Below are 18156 nucleotides of genomic sequence, written 5' to 3'. Positions count from 1 at the left end.
AAAGTAAAAAAACAAACTTAAACATGGAACTACTTTATTGGTGGAGGTGGTTTTGGTGGACATTCAGGTGTATCCTAGCCTATTCTGGCAAAAATCAATACTTCAGTTCCTTCACCGTTCCTTGAAACGTTCTACAGTGACGTACATAGTGAATAGTTCAGCAAACAGCTTTGGAAGTGTGGGAGTTGTACCTGTGGTGGTGATTGAAAGCTCTGGGTCCATTTTCTGAAAGTTAGTGGGCAGAGAATGGTTTGTAAATTTGCTTATAAATAAGCAAAAGCTGTGCAGGTTTCTCTGCTGTGAAAATCTCATAGGTCTTGATTTACTAACCTTCCTAAATTCTTGTTAGGTCTCTGTCAGCTATTAATATGGAGCAGACACTTGAGCTGGCAATAGGAGCAGATAGCTTTGTGATGGGATACTGTTAATCAGAAAACAGTTTTGTCTTTTTAGAAAACCACAGTCATCTGTGGTGTCAGTTTGGGTCATGGCTGCAGGAGAGTGTAAATCATAGGGTGAAACATCTTGGAAAGTGCTGCTGGATCTCTCAACCATCAGATTTTTGGTTGGAGAAAAGGTTGGAAAAGATCTTTAAGATGAAGTCCAATCATTACCTAACTACCAAGTCTGATGCTAAACCATGTTCACCAGCACCGCTTCTCTGCTTCTTTAAAATGGCTCCAGGGATGTGGATTCAGCTGTTCCAGCATTTGGAATTCTTTGAGTGCAGAAGTTTCTTCTAAAATCCAACCTAAACCTCCCCATAGTGCAACTTGGGGCCATTTGCTCTCATACTATCACATGCTCCTTGGGAGAAGAGACCAGTTCCCACCTGGCTCCCACATCTTTTCAGGGAGCTGTAGAGGGTAAGAAGGTCTCCTCTCAGCCTCCTTTTGTCCAGGCTGAAGAACCCCAGTTCCCTTAGCCACTCCTCACAAGACCTGTTCTTCAGACCCTTCACCACCTTTGTTGCCCTTTCTTTGTCTCTGGACACACTTCAGCACCTCAGGGCCCCAAAACTGAACCCAGTACTCAATGTGTGGCTTCACCAATGTAGAGTACTTGACTCCAAGGAGCTTATTTTTAAGAGAGTAGGTGTTCAATTGTTTGTAAAACCAATGGCAAAGATTTTATACATACCACAAAATAACAAATTAGAAATAATAAGTTTGAGATCACAGAAAGTTAGGGGTTGGAAGGGACCTCTAGAGTTCATCTAGACCAACCCCCCTGCCACAGCAGGATCACCTAGGGAGAGAGATACCAGATCAAATCATTGGTCATCATGTTAATTTGTGTTTTTAGTATTAGTTATGCAAATGCACATGAAAAAAATTACTTCCCATATGAAACAAGTAGGAGCCCAACACTTGTTCAAAAAACCCCAAACCCATAAAAATCAGTGGTTTGAAGAATCATTGACCTGTAAAAATCAATTTTAAGCTATATTCTACTGCATTTTCCACATTCAGAACGTGAATATCGTATCTAGTAGGCTTTCAGCATATGGTGGTGACTTGTGGTATTAAACTTTAGAGGTATTTTTCTCTGGGTAACATCAGGCCTTCATTTAAAAAATAATAATCACTTTTAGGTAAACCAATAATTACTCTGTTAAGCATGGTGTGCAATGCTCTTGTGCAGGAATCTTCCTTTCATCCAAAGGTCTTAGAACTTGGTACCTCTTCCCATTAAAAAAAAGTAAACAAAACTTTAACCTTCCTTCAGAAATTCATCAGATAGGTCAGTGCTCTGTTCCCTCCAATTTCCCAGGCTCAGCAGGGAGCTGATTAAAGCTGCCATCTATGACTTGTCAGGTTTGTCAGAGACAACTTTATAAACTCTTTGTTATTCACTTTGCTGTGTATTATAAATATATTTATCTTCTTCTGTCAGGCGTTGACTGGACAGGTGCTAGAGGAGCAGCGAACACTAAAGGCTCTAACAATGTCATTACTTAGTAATTCACACCAAAACCATGGGCAGAATGTTCAGGAACTTTCCCTCCTTCTTATAGGTGACTGGAGCAGTTGGAGGAAAATGATTTGTTATTCCAGGTGGTTTCCAGCAAGTGTCTGTATAAAATCAGAATTTATGACTGGCTGTTCTTTGTTTTGTATCTTTGGGACAATGTTTTGGGTCAGATTTTGACATTCAGTGTGTTTGCTAAGAAAATACAATGAACATGGATAATAAAGTGTATTGAAGGACTATGTAGATTACATTCTGATTTGGAGAAAGAGGAAAATAATATATTCAGAAGGTCAGAATAGCTTTGGAGAGAACAAATGTTTCTGGGCAAAATAGGAGCAAGAAGAAGTGTAAATCCCATGGAGTAGAAACATGCACTGGGAAGAAAATTTAACAGCAAATGGTGCAGGTTGATGACAGTAGTGTTTCTGGCCCAGAAGACAGAGACACACAGATTTATGAACTGTGTAATAAAATTTGTGCCTATCAACCCACTCCATAGCAGTATTATTTTGCAAAGATGCCCAGTGACCTGTTCATCAGTCAAAACAGAGACAAAGAACTGGGCACAAGTAGCTGTAGAGATTCTAGTCCAGTTTTTGTGACAATAAGCCCAAGCTAGGAGATGCTTCCAGGCTGTGTTCACACCATCTGCTGATATCAGTATGGTTAAAATGGGAGGTGTGCATACTGTGCATCATGAAGTGAAATCAGTGGTGAAGGAGCCTTCAGAGCCTGTGGACTCAAGAACTCTTCTGTCTGATTTGAGGACCAAGCATTTGCTGAAAACTATTGCCTTACTACCTTTTTGTGGTTGATGAAGCTTGGCAGGCATCTCCCACTGAATGTAGAGATCACGTTTGATAAGTGCAGGTTTAGGAAGAATGGTGTTAATCCATGCTTGTTCCCAGTCAGAACCTATGTGTAAACCCAGGCTGTGTAACCTTAGATTTAAACTAAGACTACTAAGCTGTGAAGCAAAAGGAGCATCCCGTTGTTGGCTTTGTGTTCGTCGGGTCAAGGTTCTAGAAGTGTGGTTGGTTTTGCTTGGAGTTTGGTAGAAGAGCCTTGTGACTTGCTTTATAGGGAGAAAGCAAAAAAAAGTGTCATATCACCTTCAAAATACACCAGCACCATGGAAACTTTTCTAGATTTGATAATACTGGTTGTAAGCAGAATAGTTTTACAAGACAGAGCCTACAGTTGTGTGAGGTTTATACCCTGACAGGACACTAATTGGTGAGAAGCAGACAGGCAGAAAGCAAGGCACAGTGAATTAACTCTTCTGACAGAGAGATGTCAGGCAGCTCATGCAGAAAGGTAAGCAAATTCTGCTCTGTGGGCTGCTGTGGGAATGTGCACATCTAGGAGTGTCCCACTGGAAAGAGAAGTCCCAGTAGGGATGCAATCAGAGATCATAATGAGGAATGGGCAGTGCTAATTGGTAATATTTTCACAGTCAGAAGGTGCCAATATATGAAGCTGTCTTTTTATCAAAGCATGCGTGATGTTTTTGACAAGGGTCGCTTTCTGGTCAAAAGGACAAAGGATGTTCATCACCCACCACCAGCATTTGGAAGGGAACAGACTCAGCTTCAAATGACCTGTTTTCCTGACCTGTTCTTGATTCAGGTCAAGATTTTGAACCTTTGCCTCTATAAATGAGTTTAAGGGCCTATATGCTATGATAATATACATAAGTGGCAATAGCATTTGCCACAGCTTCTCCTCTAAAAGGTCTGCATTTATTTCAAAGTAGAATAGGAAATCTTTTAAGTCCTGAGAACTTTCTTAGGTGAAGTCAAGCTCCATATTGCCTCTCTAATGTTCTCAAAACATGACATCAGTGTGATCTGGAAGAGACAAAAGGCTGAAGGGCAGAGAGCGTGGCCTGGGGTGAGAAGGTGTAGGGGGATTGGCAGAGGATCTTTCATCTGTTAATGTCCTGTTCCTGCTTTGCCATCTAAAGCACTGTAGATGTGTGCCGCTTGTTTCTTTTCTTTCTCAGCTGGTCACGAACAACCAGCACCATTTTAGGATTTTCACAAGTGCTTCTGCCGAATTCTCCTGCCTCTAGACTTGTCTGCAATATTATTTCAGACTGCAATAAATGGAAATCAGCGTTGATATACAGCACTTCCTTGGAGGCTTCCTTGCATTCTGCTTTCACAATTCGCTGGATTTCTGCTTTTTTATTTATTCCACCCCCCCTCATTTCTGCTTTTCTTTGTAAGATGTGTCTTTTAGTTACACTTAGCATTGCAAGCAACATAAATTAAATGGTTTTTAACAGATTTCCTCCTGGAGTTTTTCATCACCAAACCTGATGTTTACAAGTTTGAACATGCTGTTCTGTATAAGACAAGCTGTTAGAAGTGGGAATCAGAATAAAGAAAGGCAAACAAAGGATTCATTCCAGGTCATGTCAGTGGTAGTGCTAACGTGTACATGCTTGTAGGAGACTTTAGTTTCCAGTTATAATCAATACTTGACATATTTTTCCCATGATTAAATTAAAGCTGGGAAAATGAGATCTCTCTTAGGAGAAAACAAGTGGCAAGAGAGTTCATTTGTGGTCTGTGTCTAATCCAAATAAGTGCACAATTACCTCTACTTTCAGTCATTTATTTGTCCCTGTTTCCTCTTGCTTGCCTGATGCCTAATAACTTTTGCATTACCACCCACATCAAAAAGAGGAATAGTTCATACATGTGGATTTGCTGGCTTCCAGTACTCTACAGGACTCCTTATTAGTAAGATAAAATAAACCAAGTTAAAGATACCAGTCTTAGAGCTCTATTCCTTCTGCATAACATCCTGCAAGCAACTCCACAGACGCTAAGCATCCTCAAGATTCTGTGCCAGAATCCATGTGCTGCAAGGTCATGGAGTAAGCATTGTTTTCTGTACCAGTAATGAGGACAGCTGGATGCTGGGTTCCAACCAACAGAGCTGTGGGAAGCTTTAGGCTTCTGTAAGAATTTTCTCTCTCTTTTTTTTTTTTTTTTTTCCTCTTTCTTTTTTTCCTTTATAGTTTGGATTTGCAGTTGGTGCTTTCTTTGCCTTGTGTCTACTAATATTTTTGCTAGGGGCTGGGTTTCACACTTTTGTGAGCTTCATGTGTGATCACAGAATGTTAGGGGTTGGAAGGGACCTCCAGACATCATCCGAGTCCAACACAGATCTTCACTACCTGCCCAAGCTTTGGAGTCAGGTGTCAGCAGAGCACTGCCTGCTGTTCCTCCTGCCTGGGCACTGAAGAAGTGGTGGTGTGTGTGACATATTCACTTGGTTCTTTAGGGACAGCTTCATGAGAATGCAAACAGCTACAAATCTAAACATCTTGAAGAAAGACATTAGGTAGACAAGTGTGCCTGAAACCATGTAAAGAGTATTTCCCAGAAAATTATAGTCAAGCTTCATCTTCCTCACAACAGCAGTTTGATTAGATTCTGATGGAGCCTTTTCAGAGTCACTTCGCAAGCAGCGGTCCTCACGGTAGGTCAGCCAGAACGTACCTGCTTGTGAGCCAGCTGTAGCTTTGTTTCTTTGTTTCTAGGAATAGAACTCAGCAATCACTCTTCCATTAATGATTTCTACATCCTGAGTCTCTTTCCCTGTGGCTTTTTGAAGGATTAACCATTGGAAAGAAATTATTCTTTTACACCTCACAATTTGCTTTTGATTTCTCTTAGACCACGGAAATAATTAAACTGTTTGGAATCTGGAGAATTAGGATATTAAATAAGTTATCTATTTTTTTTTCCTTTCAAAATCAAACTTTCTTTGTGTGCTGCTATTGAGCTATGACAAACCTTTACAATTACCTGACAAGTTGTTTAGCCAATTGTTCCAGTGAAAAAGTAGAAGGCACAAGAATGTTCTCTTTCCTGCTGCAATCCTTAGATAGATGGGAACAGATTATATTCATATGCAAAGGTGGAAATTATGGTAGCATTTAATTACAATTAATTACTCGATCTTTATGATGCTGTCAGAGAAGGACTGATGTTACACTGTCAAGCACAGGGTTATTTACAACCCAGTTGTTTACAGGAAATGAACGAACTTCTTTATTATTATTATTTTTAGGGAAGCACTGTTTCCTCACTCAGTCTCCCCCTCCCTGGCAGTAGGTTTGACTCTTTCAGGCAAATGTTGTTTATGACACATCTCAGGACTGATGTTGATTCAGAGCTGAACTGATAGAAACTGGGAATAGTTCAGTTGCAAAACCAAGCAATAGTTCAGGTGTTAAACTGCTGATGTGGAAAATTGCTCTGACAGTTACGATGTTGTTCTGTCTTTTACTAAGACTTAAACTATCATTTACTTCAAATGCATCAGCTGGTGCCTGGGTCCCTGGCACATGCCAGCCTGTCCTTTCCTGCTTGTGCAAGTGGTCACTGATGTTGGCATTGTGCACTTGCAGCCAAGGAGGCTAACTGTATCCTGGGCTGCATGAAAAGAAGTGTGAACTCTAGGATAAGGCAGGTGATTCTGCCCCTTTATTTTGCTATTGTGAGGCTCCACCTGGAGCACTGCGTCCAGTTCTGGGGCCCCTAACACAAGAAGGGCATCAAACTCCCAAAGAGAGATGATGGGAAAGGTCAGGAGTGAAGAGGAAAATGAAATTTGGCAGAAAGAAATAGATAGAAATCTCTCTTGTATATTCATGAACATCATAAAGCCCCCTTTTTTTTTTGAGTCCACGCACAGAGCCAAAAATGGTAGTGTTAGAAGAAATCTGTCCAAGAACAAGCATCAGATGTGAGGCTTTATGATGTCATAGCATCATTATGTCACTCAATGCCAATTGATTTCTAGGGCTGATTGCAAGCAATCATTAATCACTTTGTATTGAGCAGCACGCCAGCTCCATCACATCTGGGGCAAGTACAAGTGGCACCTATTTAGCCAACATCCTGCTCTCAGCACTTTCACACTTTGTCTTTCAAGCTAAACCAAACCGCAAGAGATGCAGCAAGATTAGTATTATCCCCCCGCCCCCATCTCTCTCTTATTTTTCCGTGGAATTTAGATCATTGAAAGCCTTAATTTAATTTTAAGTTCAGTCTTCCCCACTCTTACTGACAACAGTGTGCCACTGAACTATGGAGCATGTCCTAAAAGGAATTAGTAGAGCTTCTGTAAGAAGATTTAACATTTCTGAATGTTATTATGCTGCTTTGTATGATTATTGGAGGAATAGTTTCCCCAAACTGAGGGGTTCATTTACTGTATGTAGCTAATATTAAGCAAGAGCATTAGGATATATGTATTAACAGAGCCAAAATGTCTTGGGAAATGGGAGCTAATTGCCATGACATTAACTATAGAAGCTGCCCTATGGTGTTAACACAATGCATTTATTCTCCCCTTCCTCTCTAGTTTATAGCCAAACATATTAAACCTGCTGCAATGTTTCTGGGGAATCCCACGGCATTTTATAACAATGAAAAATTTCCTTTCGCCCTCCTCCATGTGCCTGACAATCATGAAGAGTTAGTTAGATATGTTCCATCAAATTGGAATATTTTAAATGTAAATATTCCTCAATAGCTGAGGTCTCAGGCAGTCAAAGTGATTGGTAGCAAAATGTTGCATTCCTCTGAGATTATGAAATACTTTGGCCTTCTGTAATCATTCTTCTCTGAGGGTTGTAGTCACTCCTTTGAAATTCCTGCTTCATCTCCCCAGCTTCTGTTATTTGTTTTGTCAGTAACTTCAGTCAGGATGGTTTGCTGTCAATCATCTGCTGTCAAAAGATAAGTGAATTTCATCAGATATTCTGCTGGTGCTGTCCTACTGCTGAGGAAGAATTTACCTGCAGACTCTGGTATTACAAATGAGTCTGAACTCATTAGTGCACTGGGTCATCTGTCATACACACACCAGTTCAAGCAGGTGTGTCTGTAGGAGAGGAAGACATGTAGCCAAAGATGACCTGTAATCCTACTGTCTCTTAGAATATCCCAAAGAATAGTCATTGAGAGAAACATAAATTACAGTTATTACACACTTCATTTTTCTGGTCCATAATTAGATAATTCTCCAAAGAACTTCTTATCACATGTATTTTCATTAATTAACATGAAATGTCATTAGCAGTCAGCTTTGCTTGATCAAAGACAGATAAGTTGTAGCAAGATTCTGAGAAAATAACATATCATTTACTAATTATATTATTGATTTTTATGGTCTGAAGAATCCTAATTATATGTGATACAAACTGGACCTAGCTGAGCCTGCTGGGGGTACTTTGAACATGAATAGTTCCTGGCAGTTCTGAGCATCTCTCCTGCATAAATCACTCCTGGGCCTGATTGTGCATCTGTTTTCAAAGGTGATGTTTTAATGGACTTTGAAATCTGAAGAAGTGCATTCTGTGTGGCTCCACATGAAAGAGGAAAGAGATTTGGGATTTTTTCCTCCTGATTATAATAATTCTGCAAAGATTTTAGATCTGTAGGCGGATACTTTTGAATAGTGGAAGTAATACGGCATAGTTGATGTTAATTAGTAGGCCAGCCTAATGCACGATTTCCCATAGCTCCCTATGATTTTTTTATACATATATACATATAAACTGAGTTTTTAGTACTTTCTTCAAAGTTAATGATAGACTCAGACTTTCAAAATTTGAATTTCTTGTGAAAGCAAAACCTAAAGAAAAGGAAAGGAAACCACACCACCAAACCCAACAAGTCACAAGCTGAGTATTTGCTGAGAACAAATGTGCATCTGAGAGAAACAATCTCAGATGTCTTATGTAAGTTCAGTGCTTTCACAGAGAAATGAAAAGGAATTTAGATCAATGACATAATTATGAAATGTTACTCTTACCCTTAATTGCTTATACTTAAGAACATGAAAAGCCTGGGTTTTAGAGTACGTGTCTGTGTATGTGATTAGCCTACTCAGTTGTGTGAAATGTCAATTTGCTCTCAATTCATGATAATAAGGTGAGATGTTACTAGTAAATATTTTGTTTAAGTTGCAAAGTGTGAACATCTTTCAGAGCTAAACTGATATCTATATTTCCAGCTGGCATTTTGTGCTTCTTTTCAATGAGATGCTCTAAGGTTTGAAGAGAATATTTTTACTAAATCCCTCTGAGGTGGAAGTTAAAGACAGATGAAATAGAATCCTAGAATCATAAAGGTTGGAAAATACTTCTGAGATCAGCAAGTCTGACTGTTAACCCGGCACCACTATGGCCATTAAACCATGCCTGGAGTGTCATGTCTACACGGTTTTTGAACATCTCCAGGGATGGTGACTGCACCACCTCCCTAGGCAGCCTGTTTCAATGCCTGGCCACTCTTTCAGTAAAGAAATTGCTCCTAATATTTAATCACAGTATCACAGTATAACCAAGGTTGGAAGAGACCCCAAGGATCATCAAAACCTCCTGTGGCACAGTTTGAGTCCATTTCTTCTCATCCTCTTGCTGGTTACTTGAAAGAAGAGACCAACACCCACCTCACTAAAACCTCTTTTCAGGATGGTCAGAGTCAGTATTTTTAAAAAAGAAATATCTGGTGGGAAAAAGAGAATTGTTTACTATAATTTTTTAAAATCAGCTTCCAGTTTTCAGATTTTCAATGTTGTTCCAAGAGCATCTGACTGCTCTGGTTCCCACCTACTCATTCCTACTCCAACCTGGTGTTTCACTTGCTAGTTAGTAAACCAAAGGATTGAAGGAGTCTGAAAAAAGAATGACTGGTCCTGTGGGTGGGCTCCAGATTTAAACAAATAAACAAGCAACACTTGTATTGATACTTCATTTCTGTCTGGTGTCTACTTTGGCATAGGATGAGGGGTTTTATTCCTCAGTAGGTGAGACTGGGCAGCATCAGTTATGAAAAATAACTGAAATCCAGTTAACCATCTCGTTGTGCATTTATGGACAACTCTCTGGAGGACAGTCAGAGAAAGAAGGGAGGGAAGGACTTGTCCATTTGACCAGGGGTAAGACTGAGACAAGGACAGCTGAGTATACACCTGGCCCTTGGCTGACAAGTGTGCTTGGTTCACAAGTGTTGTTTTCTGCTTGTTTCTGTAGCATCCTCATCACTGTAATACCCCAGAGCTGTAAGTGATATCTGCTTAGATACTCTCAGTAAAGAGTAAGCTGCATTAAGCTTATGTTACACTAAGTTAAAAAAATGTACAAGTAACTTCTAAGTTCTGATTTTTATGCCTCTGCAGAGGGGTTAATAAAGCACTAGCAGGGAAGTGTTCTCTTGACCATCTGAGGGCTGTCTGAGAGCAAGCTATAGGGAGGGCTCAGTAAGAGGACTTAGCAGATGGTACATATATGATGTTGATGAGAGAAGAATACAGAGAGGAAACTGAGCTTAACCTGTGGAAAAAAAAATGAATACATCTGTAAAAAGGTTGAAGTTAAGCCATACAATTACCCCATAAACTCTTTATTTTTCTCACAGTAGTTAAGTAAGTCTTCAGTGCCAGATTTAGGAGGAGGGAGAAGAAGAAGCCAAGGTAGTTGCATGCACCAGTTACTCAGATCTGCTTTTGTCCATAGTGGTTTTTCTAGCTACTGTTTTTCTGCCAGAGGAAAATACTAGCTCTAACCTGAGTAGCTCCAGTACCATCTGTATCCGATGACAGGGCTGGTAGATCCAAATTCTCTGCAGATACAGACTGGCACAGTGAACTCTGGAGTCCAGCCATCTACAGCAGTTAGAGATTTTTGACCCTTACATCATCTTTGTATTCATTCTACATATGACACTCCCCTGCAGTCCCTCAGTTCTTTGTGGGTTTGCTCTTTCTGATGCATTTATGAATGTTCCTCTCACATCTTGATGACAGATATTTTGCACAGTGCCCTGTTACTGTAAGCCAGGTGCTTTCATTCTTAATGAACAATTTCCTGGAAAAAAGAAAAAAAAAAAAAAGAAATAAACAATAGATAAAGTAGGTCATGGAGACAGCAAAGTCAAGAGCTTTGCATAGTGGTGATGTAAAATTAAATAAGACTGGGGTCATGGTCTCATTTATCTCTCTAGTTATTGCTCTAACAGTGTCTGTGATGGTTCCTGGAAAGATGAGGATATATTGGGAGACTGGATCTGCTGGGAATTTTGGCCACAGACCTGCTTTGCAGAGGAGAAAACAGACACGGAAGTGTAAGACTTGTGATGAAAGAGCATTTGCAGATGCTGCTGTTGCCCTTCTCAATCCATTGAGACCCATCTTAGTGCAAATACAGCTGGGTACCGCTCCATAGCTGAATGAAGATTATTCATGCTGACTGTCTTTGGCTATCTAGTTTGAAAGTCTACAGCCAGTGGTGAGTGGCCAAAAGATGGGAATTTGAGTTTACATTGCAGAGACATTTTGCTGTTTTCCTGAGCCTTGCAGCCAGCCCTTTTGGCTAGCACTTGTCCTTCCACATTTGAGCTGGATTCACTGAGGAATCAGAACATGGAAAGGGATTTGGTGTGTGTCTGAGTCTTGCCTTGACATGGAGTCAGGCCTTTGTTAGGACATAAATCTGACCTTACCTTTTGATATGTATAGAGTCATGGAATGGGCTGGGTTGGAAAGGACCTTAAAGACCATCTAGTTCCACCCTTACACCGTGAGCAAGGACAGCTTCTGCTAGACCAGATTGCTCTGAACTTCATCCAACCTGGTCTGGAGCACTTTGAATCAAAGAATCGTGAATGGTTTGGGTGGGAAGGGACCTTTCCAGGTCACCTAGTCCAACCCCCATTTTGAACTTCCTGTAGAGGTGTTTTGGGTTACTAGCACAAACCTTGTTCACACACTGTGACTTTCTCGATGGCATCAGCTTTCTGTCCTAGAGAAGACCACATCTGTTCAGACTATTTTCCATGTTGGATGCCTGAACCTAAGTGCCTGTGGCTGTTTTTAGGCTCCTACAAAACCAGCCTGACTCTCATACAGACAGACACTTGTGCATGCTCTGATAGGCATATAAATTACATGGACTCCCAACTTCAGGCTTTTAGCTTTGACATGATTGAACCGAGTACCATTCCGCCAATATTGATAGTGTTCCAGATGTGCCCTGTAAGAAGCACAGGAAAGCACAAAAGCTTATTGCAGCTTCTGAAGAATCCTCTCATATTTCAAGTAAAATTGGCAGTTTATAAGTGGCTACTCTAATTCTTAAGCCATTAGAAATCTAAAAATTGATTTAACATTTATTTTATACTTAGCAGGCATTCATAGAAGAAGTGATATTCTATATGGGGCAGTCAATGTCTTTAATAGCTATGGAGTTAAAAAATTTTAGATTAAGATTTCAAAAGGCTAAGAGGAAATTGAATACAGGAAGAGAACATCTGAGTGCTGTTGTAACAGAGAATGCCAGGGAGGATAAAGCACTGGGAAAACCCAGATGAAGACACATGCTATTGGACCAGTGGGGTTTGCAGTGGAAGCAAACGTTATTTCCTTAGTGTCTTATGAAGAAACTGAAGATAAAAAGCTTTGCCCTGCCTGCAGCACTTTTTGAAAATACATGTTTAGTTTCAGTGTTCATTTTATTCCAGTGTTCAGTTTCATTTTATTTGGATTACTACCTTGAAAGTTCAAGGCATTCACCAACATTAAAGCCAAATTGGAACAGCAGAATCTGGATTCTCAGTGCGGCTCCAAAGCTTGCAAATCAGCCTTCTCCCATAAATACTGCACTGTTTCTGGAAAAGAAGAGACGGGTCTTTAAATGAAAGATGAGATGTAGCATTGGGATGTGATTGTACTGCTGTAGATCAACAGCCATCAATCTGTGTTACTTAATTTGTCCCTGGCTCAGCTGTTCACTGTACTTGGGACTTTTTTTGCTGTTTGTTTCATTTTATTTTCCTCTGAGATAAATGAAGACGAAAAGAAGAGGCCAATTGTTCTTGACAAATAGAAGTAATTTTTAAAAATATAACCGTAGAGCATATTCAACATTTTCAAACTGGGCTTTTTTTTTTTTTTTTTCCTCCTGACTTCCACAGCACTTTCACAGCATCATCCTTAATTTATTTCACTGCCTGTGCATTGAACATCCTGGTATTTCATTGCTCATTATTCTCATTTTCAAATCAACTTCATGCGCACTCTTTAAATGCTGTAAAAGAATTCCTTTGGAATAAATGATTGGGGGTTTGTTGGGGGTTTTTTTTGACTAAATACTTAGAAAAATTATTGCTCATATGGGCATGCCTGCAACACTTCAGCTGCTTTATTTATCTTGGGTGTTGGGGGGATACAAGTTCTTTGTTGCCCTAAGTGTCTAAGGAAGCATATGTTGTATTTGACATCTTGAACACGGATTAGGTGGGTGGCTGTATGTAAGCAAGCTAACTTGGGTTCTCAGGAGATCAGCTATTTGATGCGTGTCAGCTTACTTTCCCTTCTGAAGTAGTGTATGTGAGGGAATATCTGAAAAATGCATGGGATAGTGAATATAAAGATACTGTTAAATCAGGAGAGAACATGACTACCCACACAGTTTCGGCAGCTTTAAAATTCTACTATGCAGAAAGACTGGGATCAGTACAAGGGACACTACTGAAGCACTGGTTGGCTTTCTTTGCCAACCCCTTATGGCACAGGTCAGATGGTGAGATCAGAGTAGCAGCATTGAGCAGACAAATGCACAAAGTGTCTGCCTTCCCTTGTTTACCATATTTTAATTGAGAGGGTTCAGAGATGACTGCCCCGGGAGGATTTCTTAGCTTGCAGGAGGCTGTCTTCTGTTGAAATACTGCAGGGTACCAGGATTTTGTCTTTGAAGCCTGCCAACACCAGCTTGCTTTTGGCAGAAAGTGCCGGTGGAATGTCAGCCATGCCCCTGTCCTAACTGGCAGGGCTTGGAAGATCAGTTCAGAGCTGAGGCACTACAAGCAACACTAGCGTTTGGGTGGACTTGAGTTTGGATTAATAACTTAAAGGGCCAAATGTTCAAAGGGCTGGCTTCCAATTCTACACTGGTAGTTCGGTGCAAGTACAAAATTATGGGCAGCAAATCACAGATAATATTTTTCCAAGCTGACCTTTCTGAAACAGAGCCAGCAATTATCTGTGTTTGGGCAGAGTTTCAGCAATGTTTTTAGGTGTTGTTAATGCAATATTTTCATTATATTTCTGCTGGGCTATTGATTAAGTATTCAATTATTTAAGGAAAAAGAAATTTAGTGCTGTAATGAATAATAGCTTTTTGGATTAGAGCTTGTGCTTTGCATGAGCTTGCATGGGTATGAAGTTTATGTAAGTGCTGATGAAATAAGAGTGTCTGCATTTCTTTGTGGGTTGATCACAGAATGGTTTGGTTTGGAAAGGACCTTAAAGATCACAGAATCACAGATCTAGAAATCTAGTTGATTTCCTCGAGTGGCTGATTGATTTCCTCGAATACCAATGTGTTTATATATTGCTTCTTCGGTATCTAATCACTTCCGTTTCCAATATGCGTGTTCTTATAGCACCTGGTGGGTTTGTCAGTCCTCTTCTCCTCTTTTGTGTTGAAGACACTGAGACTTTGAGAACTTGTATGTCCTAAACATCACTTGGAGTTTCTAGGCCTGGTGTCATATGGTGGTTAGGTGTCTCTGAAGGCTCAGAGCTAGCCTACAGAAAATACTAGGTACAGAACTTGGGTGGAATTTGAATTATCTCAGTCTGGTCCACTTTGCTAACCCAGTGTTGTGCCTTAAGTCTTTGACAGGATGATTTGAACTCAAGTTCTTTGAATCCTAGGCACACACAACAGCCTTTTTCTTGATAAGCATATTTCATCATGCATAACTAAACTAATTGCCTGGATTGCCTGGTCTGGGGTTTCTGTTTGTTCTTCCTATGAGGGTAATGGAACATTGAAACAGGTTGCCCAGGGTGGTAGTTGAGACCCCATCATTTGAGATATTCAAGGTGAGGCTTGACAGGGCTCTGGGCAAGCTGATCTAGTTGAGGATGCCCCTGCTTACTGCAGAGAGGGTTGGACTAGAAGACCTTTGGAGGCCCTTTCCAACCCAGACCATTCTGTGATTCTGTCACTGGAATTTCTCTGTGCTCAGCTGATAAGAATCACATTGTCAGAGCTTTTGTATTCAGTACTTGATCCTTCCTGGAAGTGTTTATCTGTTTAGAACAGCTTTATATTTTCATTCACAACCAAACAAAACCCCAAACTGTCATCATCAATATTTCTATTGGTCATGACCACAACCTTTAGAGGTGACTAAAGAGTTTGAGAGGTTTAGTTCTTGACTGCCCAGACAAAAACAACCTGTTTTTCAGCATGAATTCTGAGCTCTACATATTATTCATCCCTTTCATGGTATCTCAAGTTATTAATCATAAGTGGAAGTATCAAAAAAAATCCTGATCAGTTTTGAAACTCATGGCCTCATTTAGCTTTCATAACAGCTTGTTTCTAACAAAATCTGATGTAGAGCCAAATGAAGTATGTGTTTAAATGATCCCTTCCCTAAACTATCATGAAAATTTCAGATGGGATGAGAAAAAGGAATGCCACAGAGGGCAGCTTGTTGGAAGCTTGCTACTACTTAGAGACTAAAATAGTGTAATCAGCAAACACTCAGTCACTTTAATGCTTCTTCAGTGAAATCCAACTTTTTTGTTTTCTGGCTTAACTATTCTCTTGCATTTTCCTCAGTTGCACACATGCAGATACAAGAATAAGTTTTAGTTATGAGGCACCTAGATTTTGCTCTTCGGTAGAAATGATAATTAAGAACAGAATTGGGTGACCACTCAAAAAATACAATGCAATCAACATGTCTTTGTAAATGCTTCATAAATTATTAAGGCTTCTTCAAATAAACACTGAGAAGATCCAGATGGGTTTCCAGAAGGCTTTTACTGAGGTCTTTCATCTAACCTCCAGAAAGAAACAGAACTTTCATGTTGGGATATTACAGAAGAAGTCTATATGTAAACAGAATGTTGTTTATGTGACAGGAAGTGATAGGAAAAAAAGTCTGAGAGCCAGTGATTGATTTCTAAGAGAGGAACAAGGTGGCATCAAATAAAATTGATGAGGCAGACCAAAAGCAAAGGAATTATTTTATACAGTACATGACTAAGATGTGAGACTGTCACGAGGTTGTGGACACTGTAATTTAAATTGAGAGGGTTGAATTTTACCTTTTAATGAATCAAAAAATAATTGAAACAGAAGCCATCAAATGCTATTAAACACAAAGCAATCATTCATGGCTGAGGGAGTCACAAAGTTTCAAGTTGCTTGAAGCCAAAAGGATTTAAAAGGGGTGTTTTACAAGGGAAGGGGTTTTGAGGCCAAACTCCTATCAGTGGTGCCCACTAACAGGACAAGGGGCTACAGGCACAAACTGGACCCTGGGAGGTTCTATCTGAATGTGAGGAGAAACTTTTTTGCCATGAGGGTGCTGGAGCACTGGAACAGGCTGTCCAGAGAAGTTGTGGAGTCTCCTTCTCTGGAGAGATTCCAAACTGACCTGGATGTTGTGATTTTGCTTGAGCAGGGAGGTTGGACTAGATGATCCCCAAAGGTCCCTTCCAACTCCCCACCATGCTGGGCTTCTCCTACCTTCTTACACTCTTTCCTGGTCACTTGATGGGAGCAGCATAGTGGACTTTGGTCTGATATAGCATAGTTACCTCATGATATGTAATTATTTAGAATGATTTATTGCATTTCTGCCTTAGCTTGTTTCCACTCCCCCAAACATTTTCTTTGACCTTCTATGTTTTCTGTTTTTCTCACTGATTGCTCATAGGGGCCAAGCAACTCCCAAAAAACTTTCTTCTGCTCTCCTGTTAATGAGCTGTGAGGCTTTATGTGCTGATAGCCTGTAAAAACAGAATCCATTAGGAATTCTTAGCACTTTGAGGTAAGATTTTTTTTTTAGTGTCATCATTCAATGCATTGCATGGAAGTGTGTGGGGAAAAATCAGACTGGGTTAATCAGCTACATATACATTTAGGCATCTAAAGGAGGGGCCTTCGAAAGTATCTATGGGTTTCAGTATATTGCATGCTGGTAAAAAACACTTTTGTAAATGTTTTCTCTGATTACAGCTGGACACCAAATAAGGGGATTTTGTCTCATTTGGAACTCATTTAGTCCTAAATTAAGAGAAAAGCATTCCATCTAGAACTTTGTCATGGACTGAAAATTCTGTTTGAATTTCATGTCAGCATCATGCGATGAAATATTTTGTGACAGAAGTGTCAAAAGGTTTCACTAATTCTGGCCCTGGTCAGGAAATTCTCTAATGGTAATTTTTAGTTAAATTGTGTAGTGTGTCATCCAAAGAAGCAGAGGAGAAACTTAATCTGTGGTTTTGGTTTGTTTGTTGTTTTTTTTTCTCAAGCCATACCAGTCCTCTTTCACAAGAGTATTACAAACACCAGTTCCTCAACACCTAGAGAAAGCTTTAGGGGATGCTTGCTTTACCCAGCAAGGTTTCTTTGGGGTCATATTCTCTTTTCATGTGGGTCCAAATCTTGTGTGGTCCTGTTGTCCTCAGCCTGTGTTGTACAAATGGCAAAGGAGAGGAAGAAATCCACTTCTACCCAGGTTTCTGTGTATTTCATCCAGTTTAAAGGATCATCTACATCTAGTCTCTTTGCAAACCTCAGCACAGTTTCCTTGGGGGAAAGAAAAAAAAGAACAAACTGTAAAGTGAATCTACAGACAAATCAATGATTTGCTACCTCCCGGTTTTGCTATAGCTAAAATTTGGGACTTAGCAGTGAAAGTGTATTTCCTTTCTTTGTTGATGGAAGCAGTGACTGAAGTATATTCTGAAAGAGCAAGGTGTGCGAGAATGGCTTCATCAGTAACAGACACCTAACCTAATCAGTTATAATTAACAGAGAGTGAGACACTTGTGAAAAAACACCAACTTGTCTTTTGGATCAAAAGACTCTCTTCCTTGCCAGATTGTACCTGAACTGACTTCTTTTGCTCCTCAAAACAAAAAAGGAGAGAGACAAAAAATGACCTGGAGAGACAAAAAATGACCTGGAGTGACAAAAAATGAGAGTCCATTAAGGGGTTACACAGAGGCCCTATCTGTAATTTATTTTCTTGTGAAGCTCAAAAGGCTGCCTGTCCTCAGAAGAGTCACAGGGGAGACACTGGAAATGTTCATGTAATTGGGCTCTGTCTTTAAGGAAGTTGC

At 40.0% G+C, this 18156-nt stretch overlaps 1 protein-coding gene across 8 annotated transcripts in view; it reads left to right on the top strand.

Moving 5' to 3' along the window:
* MEGF11 (multiple EGF like domains 11) overlaps positions 1 to 18156 on the top strand; it is a 298911-nt gene that overhangs the window by 48921 nt on the left and 231834 nt on the right. For 7 of the 8 annotated variants that reach the window (XM_009903880.2, XM_054169251.1, XM_054169254.1 and 4 more), the window contains exon 1: positions 16760 to 16859. The exons of the other annotated variant lie outside the window; for it this stretch is intronic. The gene's annotated coding sequence lies outside the window, so the exon portion shown is untranslated. Of the gene's footprint in view, positions 1 to 16759; positions 16860 to 18156 lie in introns of those variants that run through there. 8 annotated transcript variants of the gene reach the window in all.

This window comes from Dryobates pubescens, chromosome 17 (assembly GCF_014839835.1).
Source record: "Dryobates pubescens isolate bDryPub1 chromosome 17, bDryPub1.pri, whole genome shotgun sequence".
Lineage (NCBI taxonomy): Eukaryota > Metazoa > Chordata > Aves > Piciformes > Picidae > Dryobates > Dryobates pubescens.
Note: the sequence above shows the minus strand (reverse complement) of the source record. Positions and strands in the feature narration are given on the sequence as shown.